This window comes from Triticum urartu, chromosome 6A, assembly GCF_056163025.1.
Source record: "Triticum urartu cultivar PI428250 chromosome 6A, HENAU_Tu73, whole genome shotgun sequence".
In the NCBI taxonomy this organism is placed as follows: Eukaryota; Viridiplantae; Streptophyta; class Magnoliopsida; order Poales; family Poaceae; genus Triticum; species Triticum urartu.
This window is the reverse complement of record NC_141878.1, coordinates 340,758,260-340,774,584: the sequence shown is the minus strand read 5'-3', so window position 1 is coordinate 340,774,584 and position 16,325 is coordinate 340,758,260.

The following is a 16,325-nucleotide window of genomic DNA, read 5'->3' as shown; positions in this document are numbered from 1 at the left end:
TATAATATGCACCCTTGTGCACAATATGAGATCATTTGAACAAACTATGCCATGAATGTGGCCATAAGATTGATCATTTGGCTTGAAAGCCATTGATCTCCACACATGATAGCTCATTTCTGAGAACACTTTTTTAAAATAATTGCCGTATTACAAGTTTGTTATTTTTCCTAGGAACTTGGCCACATATGATGACACAATGCGAAGGTTTCCCAATTTTTTGATTTTTTTGAATTTTTTATACCCGTTTCAAAATGCGGTCAAAACGGCGGGAATGACCGTTCCTAGCTAGTGGCTGAATCTTGGAATTTTTTTGGTGTTTCTCTGATTAAATAGATACTTATGTACCTAGAAATGATTTTTGAAAAAATTAATAGCAAACTATGAGGCAGCTGCAGTTCAAATTTGACCCGCTTCTAGCTGAATCGGCGGAAATTTGTCTTTTTCACGAGAGGTGAATCAAAACTTTTTACTCCCAACCATTTTGTCAATTGTGCATTAAATATGGCCAAGTATTTTATAAAAATGATTCGGTCCAATTTTGCAACAATTATTTGGTAGTTCCTTCACAAAAAAACCTCCTTTCGGGCACTCGAAAAATGGAAAATGGTTTTTTCGTCCAACGAAAATGAAAACTTCCTTAGGCAACATTGTTTGCCATTCCAATATGCACCCTTGTGCACAATATGAGATCATTTGAACAAACTATGCCATGAATGTGGCCATAAGATTGATCATTTGGCTTGAAAGCCATTGATCTCCACACATGATAGCTCATTTCTGAGAACACTTTTTTAAAATAATTGCCGTATTACAAGTTTGTTATTTTTCCTAGGAACTTGGCCACATATGATGACACAATGCGAAGGTTTCCCAATTTTTTGATTTTTTTGAATTTTTTATACCCGTTTCAAAATGCGGTCAAAACGGCGGGAATGACCGTTCCTAGCTAGTGGCTGAATCTTGGAATTTTTTTGGTGTTTCTCTGATTAAATAGATACTTATGTACCTAGAAATGATTTTTGAAAAAATTAATAGCAAACTATGAGGCAGCTGCAGTTCAAATTTGACCCGCTTCCAGCTGAATCGGCGGAAATTTGTCTTTTTCACGAGAGGTGAATCAAAACTTTTTACTCCCAACCATTTTGTCAATTGTGCATTAAATATGGCCTAGTATTTTATAAAAATGATTCGGTCCAATTTTGCAACAATTATTTGGTACTTCCTTCACAAAAAAACCTCCTTTCGGGCACTCGAAAAATGGAAAATGGTTTTTTCGTCCAACGAAAATGAAAACTTCCTTAGGCAACATTGTTTGCCATTCCAATATGCACCCTTGTGCACAATATGAGATCATTTGAACAAACTATGCCATGAATGTGGCCATAAGATTGATCATTTGGCTTGAAAGCCATTGATCTCCACACATGATAGCTCGTTTCTGAGAACACTTTTTTATAATAATTGCCGTATTACAAGTTTGTTATTTTTCCTAGGAACTTGGCCACATATGATGACACAATGCGAAGGTTTCCCAATTTTTTGATTTTTTTTTGAATTTTTTATACCCGTTTCAAAATGCGGTCAAAACGGCGGGAATGACCGTTCCTAGCTAGTGGTTGAATCTTGGAATTTTTTTGGTGTTTCTCTGATTAAATAGATACTTATGTACCTAGAAATGATTTTTGAAAAAAATAAATAGCAAACTATGAGGCAGCTGCAGTTCAAATTTGACCCGCTTCCACCTGAATCGGCGGAAATTTGCCTTTTTCACGAGAGGTGGATCAAAAAGTTTTACACCCAACCATTTTTTCAATTGTGCATTAAATATGGCCTAGTATTTTATAAAAATGATTCGGTCCAATTTTGCAACAATTATTTGGTAGTTCCTTCACAAAAAAACCTCCTTTCGGGCACTCGAAAAATGGAAAATGGTTTTTTCGTCCAACGAAAATGAAAACTTCCTTAGGCAACATTGTTTGCCATTCCAATATGCACCCTTGTGCACAATATGAGATCATTTGAACAAACTATGGCATGAATGTGGCCATAAGATTGATCATTTGGCTTGAAAGCCATTGATCTCCACACATGATAGCTCGTTTCTGAGAACACTTTTTTAAAATAATTGCCGTATTACAAGTTTGTTATTTTTCCTAGGAACTTGTCCACATATGATGACACAATGCGAAGGTTTCCCAATTTTTTGATTTTTTTTGAATTTTTATACCTCTTTCAAAATGCGGTCAAAACGGCGGGAATGACCGTTCCTAGCTAGTGGCTGAATCTTGGAATTTTTTTGGTGTTTCTCTGATTAAATAGATACTTATGTACCTAGAAATGATTTTTGAAAAAAATAAATAGCAAACTATGAGGCAGCTGCAGTTCAAATTTGACCCGCTTCCAACTGAATCGGCGGAAATTTGCCTTTTTCACGAGAGGTGGATCAAAATTTTTTACACCCAACCATTTTGTCAATTGTGCATTAAATATGGCCTAGTATTTTATAAAAATGATTCGGTCCAATTTTGCAACAATTATTTGGTAGTTCCTTCACAAAAAAACCTCCTTTCGAGCACTCGAAAAATGGAAAATGGTTTTTTCGTCCAACGAAAATGAAAACTTCCTTAGGCAACATTGTTTGCCATTCCAATATGCACCCTTGTGCACAATATGAGATCATTTGAACAAACTATGGCATGAATGTGGCCATAAGATTGATCATTTGGCTTGAAAGCCATTGATCTCCACACATGATAGCTCGTTTCTGAGAACACTTTTTAAAAATAATTGTCGTATTACAAGTTTGTTATTTTTGTAGGAACTTGGCCACATATGATGACACAATGCGAAGGTTTCCCAATTTTTTGATTTTTTTTGAATTTTTTATACCCGTTTCAAAATGCGGTCAAAACGGCGGGAATGACCGTTCCTAGCTAGTGGCTGAATCTTGGAATTTTTTTGGTGTTTCTATGATTAAATAGATACTTATGTACCTAGAAATGATTTTTGAAAAAAATAAATAGCAAACTATGAGGCAGCTGCAGTTCAAATTTGACCCGCTTCCAGCTGAATAAGCGGAAATTTGCCTTTTTCACGAGAGGTGGATCAAAATTTTTTACACCCAACCATTTTGTCAATTGTGCATTAAATATGGCCTAGTATTTTATAAAAATGATTCGGTCCAATTTTGCAACAATTATTTGGTAGTTCCTTCACAAAAAAACCTCCTTTCGGGCACTCGAAAAATGGAAAATGGTTTTTTCGTCCAACGAAAATGAAAACTTCCTTAGGCAACATTGTTTGCCATTCCAATATGCACCCTTGTGCACAATATGAGATCATTTGAACAAACTATGCCATGAATGTGGCCATAAGATTGATCATTTGGCTTGAAAGCCATTGATCTCCACACATGATAGCTTGTTTCTGAGAACACTTTTTTAAAATAATTGCCGTATTACAAGTTTGTTATTTTTCCTAGGAACTTGGCCACATATGATGACACAATGCGAAGGTTTCCGTATTTTTTGATTTTTTTGAATTTTTTAATACCCGTTTCAAAATGCGGTCAAAACGGCGGGAATGACCGTTCCTAGCTTGTGGCTGAATCTTGGAATTTTTTTGGTGTTTCTCTGATTAAATAGATACTTATGTACCTAGAAATGATTTTTGGAAAAAATAAATAGCAAACTATGAGGAAGCTGCAGTTCAAATTTGACCCGCTTCCAGCTAAATCGGCGGAAATTTGCCTTTTTCACGAGAGGTGGATCAAAACTTTTTACTCCCAACCATTTTGTCAATTGTGCATTAAATATGGCCTAGTATTTTATAAAAATGATTCGGTCCAATTTTGCAACAATTATTTGGTAGTTCCTTCACAAAAAAACCTCCTTTCGGGCACTCGAAAAATGGAAAATGGTTTTTTCGTCCAACGAAAATGAAAACTTCCTTAGGCAACATTGTTTGCTATTCCAATATGCACCCTTGTGCACAATATGAGATCATTTGAACAAACTATGCCATGAATGTGGCCATAAGATTGATCATTTGGCTTGAAAGCCATTGATCTCCACACATGATAGCTCGTTTCTGAGAACACTTTTTTAAAATAATTGCCGTATTAAAAGTTTGTTATTTTTCCAAGGAACTTGGCCACATATGATGACACAATGCGAAGGTTTCCCAATTTTTTGATTTTTTTTTGAATTTTTTATACCCGTTTCAAAATGCGGTCAAAACGGCGGGAATGACCGTTCCTAGCTAGTGGTTGAATCTTGGAATTTTTTTGGTGTTTCTCTGATTAAATAGATACTTATGTACCTAGAAATGATTTTTGAAAAAAATAAATAGCAAACTATGAGGCAGCTGCAGTTCAAATTTGACCCGCTTCCAACTAAATCGGCGGAAATTTGCCTTTTTCACGAGAGGTGGATCAAAAAGTTTTACACCCAACCATTTTGTCAATTGTGCATTAAATATGGCCTAGTATTTTATAAAAATGATTCGGTCCAATTTTGCAACAATTATTTGGTAGTTCCTTCACAAAAAAACCTCCTTTCGGGCACTCGAAAAATGGAAAATGGTTTTTTCGTCCAACGAAAATGAAAACTTCCTTAGGAAACATTGTTTGCCATTCCAATATGCACCCTTGTGCACAATATGAGATCATTTGAACAAACTATGCCATGAATGTGGCCATAAGATTGATCATTTGGCTTGAAAGCCATTGATCTCCACACATGATAGCTCGGTTCTGAGAACACTTTTTTAAAATAATTGCCGTATTACAAGTTTGTTATTTTTCCTAGGAACTTGGACACATATGATGACACAATGCGAAGGTTTCCCAATTTTTTGATTTTTTTGAATTTTTTATACCCGTTTCAGAATGCGGTCAAAACGGCGGGAATGACCGTTCCTAGCTAGTGGCTGAATCTTGGAATTTTTTTGGTGTTTCTCTGATTAAATAGATACTTATGTACCTAGAAATGATTTTTGAAAAAAATAAATAGCAAACTATGAGGCAGCTGCAGTTCAAATTTGACCCGCTTCCAGCTAAATTTACAGAAATTTGTCTTTTTCACGAGAGGTGAATCAAAACTTTTTACTCCCAACCATTTTGTCAATTGTGCATTAAATATGGCCTAGTATTTTATAAAAATGATTCGGTCCAATTTTGCAACAATTATTTGGTAGTTCCTTCACAAAAAAACCTCCTTTCGGGCACTCGAAAAATGGAAAATGGTTTTTTCGTCCAACGAAAATGAAAACTTCCTTAGGCAACATTGTTTGCCATTCCAATATGCACCCTTGTGCACAATATGAGATCATTTGAACAAACTATGCCATGAATGTGGCCATAAGATTGATCATTTGGCTTGAAAGCCATTGATCTCCACACATGATAGCTCGTTTCTGAGAACACTTTTTTAAAATAATTGCCGTATTACAATTTTGTTATTTTTCCTAGGAACTTGGCCACATATGATGACACAATGCGAAGGTTTCCCAATTTTTTGATTTTTTTTTGAATTTTTTATACCCGTTTCAAAATGCGGTCAAAACGGCGGGAATGACCGTTCCTAGCTAGTGGTTGAATCTTGGAATTTTTTTGGTGTTTCTATGATTAAATAGATACTTATGTACCTAGAAATGATTTTTGAAAAAAATAAATAGCAAACTATGAGGCAGCTGCAGTTCAAATTTGACCCGCTTCCAGCTGAATCGGCGGAAATTTGCCTTTTTCACGAGAGGTGGATCAAAACTTTTTACACCCAACCATTTTGTCAATTGTGCATTAAATATGGCCTAGTATTTTATAAAAATGATTCGGTCCAATTTTGCAACAATTATTTGGTAGTTCCTTCACAAAAAAACCTCCTTTCGGGCACTCGAAAAATGGAAAATGGTTTTTTCATCCAACGAAAATGAAAACTTCCTTAGGCAACATTGTTTGACATTCCAATATGCACCCTTGTGCACAATATGAGATCATTTGAACAAACTATGCCATGAATGTGGCCATAAGATTGATCATTTGGCTTGAAAGCCATTGATCTCCACACATGATAGCTCATTTCTGAGAACACTTTTTTAAAATAATTGCCGTATTACAAGTTTGTTATTTTTCCTAGGAACTTGGCCACATATGATGACACAATGCGAAGGTTTCCCAATTTTTTGAATTTTTTATACCCGTTTCAAAATGCGGTCAAAACGGCGGGAATGACCGTTCCTAGCTAGTGGTTGAATCTTGGAATTTTTTTGGTGTTTCTCTGATAAAATGATACTTATGTAACTAGAAATGATTTTTGGAAAAAATAAATAGCAAACTATGAGGCAGCTGCAGTTCAAATTTGACCCGCTTCCAGCTAAATTTACAGAAATTTGTCTTTTTCACGAGAGGTGAATCAAAACTTTTTACTCCCAACCATTTTGTCAATTGTGCATTAAATATGGCCTAGTATTTTATAAAAATGATTTGGTCCAATTTTGCAATAATTATTTGGTAGTTCCTTCACAAAAAAACCTCCTTTCGGGCACTCGAAAAATGGAAAATGGTTTTTTCGTCCAACGAAAATGAAAACTTCCTTAGGAAACATTGTTTGCCATTCCAAGATGCACCCTTTTGCACAATATGAGATCATTTGAACAAACCATGCCATTCCAAAATGCACCCTTGTGCAAAAAATAAGAGACACAAATAGAAAAAACACAATAACATAAGCTTGAAAAAGTATTTGATGTGCTCCACATGTGCTATGATTGTGAATTATAAAATTGATGTGCTCCAAATTTGCAACATATATTTGCTAAGTTCTTTATAAAAAACATCATTTTGGACACTTGAAAAATGATTCTCTTACAAAAAAATCATATCTTAGAACACTTTTTTTAATGATATTAACATTATTCAAAGTTTGTTATTTTTACTGAAAAGTACTCCCTCCGTCCCATAATATAAGAATGTTTTTGACACTACACTAGTGTTAAAAACGTTCTTATATTATGAGACGGAGGGAGTAGGTCACACTTGGTGACATAATGCGAAGGTTTTTTTATTTCTATATTTTTTTTAAATTTCTTAGGTGGTCAAATAGCAGACATGATTCAAAATCTTGTTTTCAATCGATTACGACCAATTTAAATGGTCTTAACATCATCAAAGGGGATACTGTGTTCTGATTGGTCTAAAATCAGCTCACGCGGATCATGGATTAAGCACCGTCGGATGCGCCCGGATCCAACGGCAGCCCACCCCCCTCCCCCCCGTCGCTCTCACCCCCTCCCGAATCACCCCGTATCCCTCTCACCCTCGTCCACCCACGAAACCCTAGCCCCCTTCTCCCAATCGTCGCTGCCGCCTTCTCCCTCCCAGATCCAATCCAAGTCAGAGCCCCCGGCCTCCATCTCCATTCCTACGCGCGTCGGCCACCTCGCTCCGGTGGAGCTCGACCCCCACCCCCAAGCGAAGCTGCTCCGCCCTCTCCCGCGAGGGTCTTGAGTTTACCCCATCCCCTCCACCGGCGAGCCTCTCTGCTGCCCGCGCGCACACAACCTCTGCCCCTTGTTGCTCTCCCTGCTGGCCCTCCTCCCTCGCCCCGACCCCCTCCTCCGCCTCGACCGGCCAGCGCGCCGCCATGACCGGCTAGCCCAAGCTCGCGTCGCCCGCTTCGTTCGCTGGATCTGGCCGCCTCTCTCTCTTCCCCTACTCTCTATTTCTCATGATTTCTCTATCTGAATCTCTCTCTCTGCAGGCACCCATGAAGGCAAAGATGGATCCTCACCGACGATGAGGATGCCTGTACTACTCAGGTGGTAGCTACCACGGCTTCTTCTTCTCCAAGCTTCGGCCCCGGCCATGGCAGGGACGATCCAGTCCGTGAAGTCCCGCCAGATCTTCGACAGCCGCGGCAAACCCACCGTCGAGGTACGCCGCACGCGCCCATCCCCCGTCCATCTCCCCGATCTGTACGTTGTGGTCCGGTTCGATTAGATCTGGTAGGGCGGGCGTACGCAGCAATGGCTTGTTTTCGATCTGGTGATTCGGCCGTCGCCGGGCCCGTAGGTTTTTGACACGCTAGATTCGAGGTGTTTTGGGTGGGTGGGCCGGTAGGTTGGTAGGATGCGGATTACAGCTGCCCCTCGGCCAGTCTGGGAATTCCATGGGAGCACGCTGTCTCGAAGAACGGCAAATGCCAACAGCGTATGGTTTCAGTCGCTCAAGTTTTCTTCTGCATATGATTCGTTCTCTTGCCTATCAATCGGTGACCCCAGCATTCGGTCTGGGATCTCAATGCAGAAATAGGATTGATTGCTTGCCACATTTTCCCATCATCTATATTCTAGGCAGTTGAGCATGCAAATCTGGGGTAGGCTCGAATGCTTGGTATCTGGGAATATGCAAGTTATGATTTCAGGCGAAGTTACGATTCAGTGAGCGAAATAGAAACAATCAGTTTGGCCTGAAAGTATACACTTTTCCCATCAATTTTGTCACTTCTCTTACTAGAATGTGCAGACTTTAAAGACCTGCACGATTCTTTGGATACATCCAGGCACCTGTGTATTATCTTGTTGTAATAGCAAGTTCCGTAGCTCTATCATTATGTTTAGCCTCGTACGCCTCCGCTCCGTGCTTCATGTGTCAACAGTGGATTCTACTAGTTTGATTAGGCAAACCAACCATACATTTCTTGTGTTTTCTAGTCTGCTAAATCTGCAGCTTCGAGGAACTGTCGGACGCTGCCTGCTTGTCATGCATTTTGTTATTATCGTCGCTCTCTCCTTTTCAACCTTAAAATTTGGTTTGGTTCCTGAGTTCCTGACTAGTGAACGCACAAACTCTTGTTTATATCATTATTTACTGAATGTTATTGTATTATTTTTGTTGAACTAATCTTGTCTGAATCATCCCTCTTCTGTAGGTCTTTATGAAGCTTTGGAACTGAGGGCCGATATATGGATCTCACTACTTGGGAAAGGGTGTTTCCAAGGCTCCATTTGAGCGAATTTTATATTAGCGTAGATAACGAATTCCTGAGCTACAGTCTTAAGTAATTCTGTTACCTAGTTAGTGTTGGTGTAGTCTACCGTCGCTCACATCTTTTGGTCTAACATATCTGCAGTCTAACTATGTTGGTATGCATGATACCTTGCTGCTCTGTTGCCCTGACATTTTTGCATGGTTGTTTTGTGCTGCTGGCCTAATTAAATAAGATAAATATGTATACTTCTTTGAGATAGAAATTCCATGCATGTTTATGAGGCACAAATTCTTTGAGATAACCATAACTGTACTAAAGTGGAAAATCATTGTCTTCTTTGTTCCTGACTATAAAAATTGATGCATGTGCCCTATTCTAAAGTGGAAAATCATTGATAGCTTGTACTACTCATCTGTTCTAATATTTCCCTTGACTGACATGTGATGTGGTTCCCTGCCATGGATGAGCTACAACCGGATTAGCTAGGGTCAATTTCTGTTGCTGCTAATGCATATTGATCCATATGTTCTTGTTTCTGTACACATGGGCAGCTTACACCTAACTGACTGACTGTTGATTTGTTCGAGCTGGTTTGTGTTGTTGGTGGCCATCTAGCTACTAATTTGGTGCTAGATGTTGTCAAACCAGAACCTCATCCATGGGCAGCTTACACCTACGGTTTTGTTCACCTTTGATTTCAGAGATGTTGTCAAACCAGAACCTCATCCAACCATCTGGAGTAATATCTTAGCGCGGTAGTTCCACAGCTGCTGCTACTACTAGGCTAATATTCTCATTCATAAACTTCTTGAAAAATGTCTTTTACGTACCTGCTACATGTGCATTGTCTCCATTGGAATTCTGCTCTTAAACTAGGCAATCATACACGATCTGCAACTTTGGGGTACCAAAATGTTTATTTTCGTAGACAGTACACAACTGATCTGTAAATTAGCTGAATAAAGCATGTTCTAAGGTTTCCATAGAGTACTTGTTTGCTTCGTTTGGATGTACGGTTTGAGGGCAGCCATCTATTTAGTTTGTTGTCCAGAAATATATTACAGTTTGTAAAAGCAACCAATTCATGATAAGACTTGGTGTGGCTAATGCACATAGCTACTTTCAGTACCTTGTTAACAGTGTTGAGGACAAGTTAAATCCTGTATTGGTGTCCTGTTCTTGTAAACATTATGTAAAGCTAAAATTCTTCTGTGTCTTGCTTCCTGTGTCTTGCTCATTTGATATAAACATTATATAGAGCTCTGTTTCTTCTTCTTTTGCTTCCTGTATGTATGTATGTGTCTGACGATGAAGTTGGTTTCTTCAGAATTGATCGAGTCTGACAAAGTTGTTCTGAACATTTCTTGAAACAGGGCGAGGCCGGTGATGTCCATGCGGTGATGTCCCTGGGGTGGCGCCACTGTGCCCGACGCTTGCCCTGGTCACCGCGGTGGTGCTTCGGCGGCTTCCAGACCCTCTCCTGGATGTGGTGATGGTCACACCACAGCCGTGGTGTGGCTGAGCCTCTGCTACGGCTACAATGTCCCTCTAGTGAGCTCCTCCCCATTCCTTCTTCTCTGATGTAGCTCCTGCATGGCCTTGGCCATGATTTGGGTTGGACGTGGGGCTGTACTAGTTGCTGCTAGATGCTGTAACCAAGCATCAACTCCTACTGGAGCTCTCTGGTGATAAATTCATGTGGTTCTAGGGTCTGTCAGTAGCTGCCCACGTGTACTTGCTTTACATATGTGCCCCTGTGATGCTCTGGTGATATGGAGTGGCTGATATCAAAATCATGGTGGTGTTGATGCTTATCTTGCGTGTCTCTGGTGGTGGTGGTGTTGACAGCAGTTACACACCTAGCTTGTAACTAATATCATTACTGCTAATTTACCTCAAGTTAGTCTGAAAATGGTTGAAATGAGCGCTGCTAATTTTGATGTCTAATATCAATTTTTACCCCAAGTCCTTAAGTAATTATTTTCATTACATCAAAGTTAGCTGAGAATATTGACTAGAATATTTTATGTATGACATGATGCATGTACACATACGGTTGAGAAAATACCGAGCTGTAGTGGAACAACCTGGAGTTAGAGAACTTCCAGGACAAGATCAACGAGGTGACCGGCGTTATGGTGGCTGTGTACGGCGGCGACCACAAGTTCTTCGGTGAGCTGGCAGTGTCCATATTGTGTGATATATGATGCTGCTCCGTTGTGCATCTCTCTTTTCTTGTGTGTTGCATCATTGTTGCTTGATAGAGTAAATGATTTCAGTTTTGGTTGTCCCCAATATTTACTATGTACCATGCTTAGTGTTTACTAAACTGAGGCATTGGGCATTGGAATTTAGGCATTTATGTATAATTTTAGTTTTGGATGTGTCCAATGCAAACATTGCTGTCAACTGTCAAGTTGATTTTAAAATGTCTCGTTAACTTCATTATTCTGTTATTTATTGTTAAATATGCTATTAGATTTACTTCTATTTTGTTCCTAAACATTTTGTTCTGTAACATGCAGATGCTGGGCTTTCATGTTTCTTCATGAGCATCAGGACAAAGAAGTCGGAGGAAGCATAGTTCTAACATTGCTGTCAAGTGTCAAGTTTTGCATTAATGAAGCCCTTTATGCTGCTCCTATTTGTATGTGTGTATGATGTAGCAGAACCTGGCTCATGTGATTGTACACTTGTGGAGCTTGTTATCTGATTGTAAACTTGATGCTGATCACATTTGTATGTGTGTTATATGATGTAGCACTTTGATGGTTGATAATATTTGAAGTATTTCGTGTGTTTTCTGTGTGCCAATTTAAATACCAGGTATTTATTTGCGTGAAATAAAAAAATGAAGAATATTGCCCTAATGGCTAGGACCCAGTACTAGAACCTGACAATGGGGACCCACCTGACTAGTGAACCCAATTTATAAAAAAAGAAAAAAATGAAACTGTTGAGACAAAAAGGCCATGGGCCAAAAATAAAAAGGCTGCAATGTTGGGCTTGGTCCATGAAGCTGACAAAAAATTCACAGAAAAAAATATAAATGGGCTGAATTAATGGGCTCGGCCCATATAAACTCCGAATTGGACCTGGCTGAATCTTGTGCCACGTCAGATTGCCACGCTGGATGCCTACATGGCCTGGGGAGGTTGCTAGTGACCAAAACGCCACAGTAGACGTATTTTGGTCATAAACGTTTGCGACCATTCCAGAAGAAAGGTCGCTATAGTCAGTTTACGACGCCCAGCTTTTGACCTTATGTTTTTGGTCACAAAAAGGTCATAAATGGAAATTTGTGACCTTTCAGTGACCAATAGTGGTGGTCATAAGTTGACATATTTCTTGTAGTGTGACCACAAAGATCACAAAAATACATGGCATACACCCCTGTAAAGATGGCATGGCATCCTTCAAAACACATGTAGAGCTCAAGATCATAGCATGCACACATTAATCATGGCAAAAATGACAAAAGTGCATTTGCTGATAATAATCTGAAACTAACATCACATCGCCCTGTTCCAACAACATTTAGGGCATCAAGATGAGCTCAAAGGAAAATGATGCAATGAGATGAAATGGAGTACTCGTCGAGACGAAAATTTCGATATGCTACATGCACGAATTGGAGCAATGGTTGATGAGTTATGACATGATGCAAATCACATAAAAGTTAGGGTTTCAGAGGAAAAGTCAACTGAGATTCAGATCCCAAATCTGGATCTCGCGCTTCCCGAGGATGGCCGGGCTTCGCTGTTCACCGGAGAAGGACGAGGCGGCCGGAGTGAGGGAGCTCGCCGGGGACTTGGCCGGCCGGAGTGAGCGGGGTGGCGGACATGCCGGACGGCGAGGCGATGACGGTGCGGCGGCGCCGGACGGAGAGGCGGCTGGCGCGGCGACGGATGGGCCCGGTGTCCCGAAGCAGGCTTCGCGGGCCTGGCGGCGGAGTGGCAGCAATGTGGGGCGCGCGGGGACACGTGGCACCCCAGGATTGGCGGCGGGGCGAAACGGACACGTCCGGCGGCGGGATTTTTGTCCGGCGCACGAGGAGAGGGAGGGGGCTAGGGTTTGCCCGAAAATTTCGGGGAAGATCTATTTATAGAGGTGGAGGGAGCTAGGAGGATCCAAAAGAGGTGCGGTTTGCGGCCACGTGATGATGATCGAACGACCTAGGTGATGGAGGAGGTTTAGGTGGGTTTTGTGCCACTTTGGAGGGGTGTTGGGCTGCAACACACACGAGGTCTTTTCGGTTCCTCGGTTAACCGTTGGAGTATCAAACGAAGTTCAAATGGCACGAAACTTGATAGGCGGTCTACCGGTAGTAAACCAAGGCCGCATGACAAGTCTCGGTCCAATCCGAAAACGTTTAACACCCGCACACGAAAGGAGGTAGAAAGGGACACCAGAGGACATAGGAGCGTCGGAATGCAAAACGGACAACGGGGAAAATGCTTGGATGCATGAGACGAACACGTATGAAAATGCAATGCACATGATGAAGATATGAGATGCATGCCAAAGACAAAAGCACACGGAGACAAAAACCCGACAACGAGGAAATAAAATAACTAAGTGCCGGAAATGGCAAGAGTTGGAATACAAATATGGAAGGTTACATACGGGGTGCTACAACACTCCACCACTAGAAAGGATCTCGTCCCGAGATCTAGGACTTGAAAAAATTTCGAGTACTCAGAACGGAGGTGATCCTCGTGTTCCCAGGTAGCTTCACGATCGGAATGATGTGACCACTTGACTTTAAGGAATTTGATAGATTTGTTGAAAGTCTTGCGCTAAGTTTCTTCAAGAATAGCAACTGGGTGCTCATGATAAGACAGGTCTTCTTGGAGATCAATGTCTTAGAAGTTGATGGTGCGGTCAGGAGTCTTGAAACACTTGCAGAGTTGAGAGACATGAAACATGTCGTGCACGTTTGCAAAGTTGGAGGGAATCTCAAGTTGATAGGCGAGATCGCCTCTTTTGCTGATGATCTTCAATGGACCCACGTATCTAGGGGCAAGCTTCCCTTTGATATCGAAGCGACGAGTACCTTTCATTGGAGAGACGCGGAGGTAGACATGGTCTCCGATCTCGAAAGCCAAGTCACGATACTTGCTATCATAGTAACTCTTCTGGCACGATTGCACGGCTTTGAGATTATCACGAATGACTCTGCACATTTCTTCAGCCTCTATGATCAAGTCATTGCCAAGAAGTTGGCGTTCACCAGTTTCTGACCAGTTAAGAGGAGTACGGCACTTCCTGCCATAGAGAATCTCGAATGGGGCCTTGCCCGAACTCGCTTGGAAGCTGTTGTTGTAGGAGAGCTCGGCATATGGAAGACAATCTTCCCACTTCATACCGAAAGAGATGACACAAGCCTTGAGCATATCTTCAAGAATTTGATGGACTCGCTCGACTTGGCCACTAGTTTGAGGTTCAAAAGCTGTGCTGAAGCGGATGTTGGTGCCCATGGCCTTCTGAAAAGAATCCCAGAACTTGGAGGTAAAGATGCTGCCACGATCTGAAGATATCACTGCGGAATGCCGTGCAGAGAGACAATCCGAGAGGTATATAGCTCTGCCAACTGAGCTGCTGTGATAGATTCTTTGATAGGAAGAAAATGAGCCACTTTAGTGAGCTTGTCGATGACAACGAAGATAGCATCATTGCCACGCTTAGACTTTGGAAACCCAGTCACGAAGTCCATCTCAATGTGGTCAAACTTCCATTCTGGAATGGCAAGAGGTTGGAGGAGACCAGCTGGTCGTTGGTGTTCTTCTTTCACTCTTCTGCAGACATCACATTCATTCACGAACTGAGCAATCTCGCGCTTCATTCGAGTCCACCAATACGACTGCTTGAGGTCATGGTACATCTTTGTACTTCCAGGGTGAACAGAGAGAAGTGAATTGTGAGCCTCGTTCATAATGACTTTACGAAGGTCATCTTTAGGCACAACAATGCGATCCTCGAAGAATAGAGTATCGTTGTCATCAAGACGATAGAACTTGTACTTGGGTTGACTCTTGGCAATCCCACTCTTCACCTTCTTCACCATAGCATCAAGAAGTTGAGCCTCGCGAATCTGATCTTCCAAAGTAGGAGAGACTTGGAGGTTGGCAAGGAAACCTTGAGGAACAACTTGAAGATTGAGTTTGCAGAAAGCTTCACAAAGCTCGGGTTGGTAAGTCTTGAGAATCAAACTGTTGCAGTAAGCCTTCCTGCTCAATGCGTCAGCAATTACATTGGCCTTGCCTGGATTATATTCGATACTCGGATTATACTCTTGAAACATTTCGACCCGACGAGTTTGTCTGAGGTTGAGGTTAGGCTGAGTGAAGATGTACTTGAGATTCTTGTGATCGGTGAAGATGTCCACTTTCCTTCCCAACAAGAGATGTCTCCAAGTTAAAAGAGAACGGACAACTGCCACCAACTCGAGGTCATGAGTGGGGTAGTTCTTTTCGTTGGGCTTCAACTGGCGAGAGGTATAGGCCACAACTTTCTTCTCTTGCATCAACACTGCACCAAGACCTTGAAGGGAAGCATCACAGAAGACCTCAAACAGTTTGGATTCATCAGGAGGAGTCAGAACTGGAGCAGTGACTAACTTCTCTTTCAGGGTGTTGAAAGCGATGTTACATTCAGGCGACCAAACGTACTTCACATGCTTCTGGAGAAGGTTGGAAATAGGCTTGGCGATCTTTGAGAAGTTCTCAACGAACCTTTGATAATAGCTTGCGAGCCCAAGGAAGCTGCGGAGTTGCTTCACATTCTGAGGTGGTTTCCAATTCACAATTGCAGACACCTTCTCAGGATTAACAGCTATGCCCTTGGCAGAGATGATATGCCCAAGGTAGAGATCCTCATCGAGCCAAAACTTGCACTTTGAAAACTTCGCATAGAACTGATGTTCTCTGAGTTTATCCAGCACCAAACGCAAGTGCTTGGCATGATCCTCCTTGTTCTTGGACAAGACCAAAATGTCATTGTGGTAGACCAGGACGAAGTCGTTTTTGTAGGCGTTGAAGATGAAGTTCATCATGCGAGAGAATGTTTGCGGAGCATTGACGAGGCCGAAAGACATGACAGTGTATTCATATGAACCATAGCTTGTTCTGAATGCTGTCTTGGGGATATCTTCTTCACGAATGCGAATCTGATGATAGCCCATACGGAGATCAAGCTTGGAGAATACTTGAGCACCTTTGAGTTGTTCAAACAGCTCGTTGATGTTGGGAAGTGGGTACTTGTTCTTTATGGTCTTCTTGTTCAATGGACGGTAGTCGACACAAAGTTGGTCCGTTCCATCCTTCTTCTTCACAA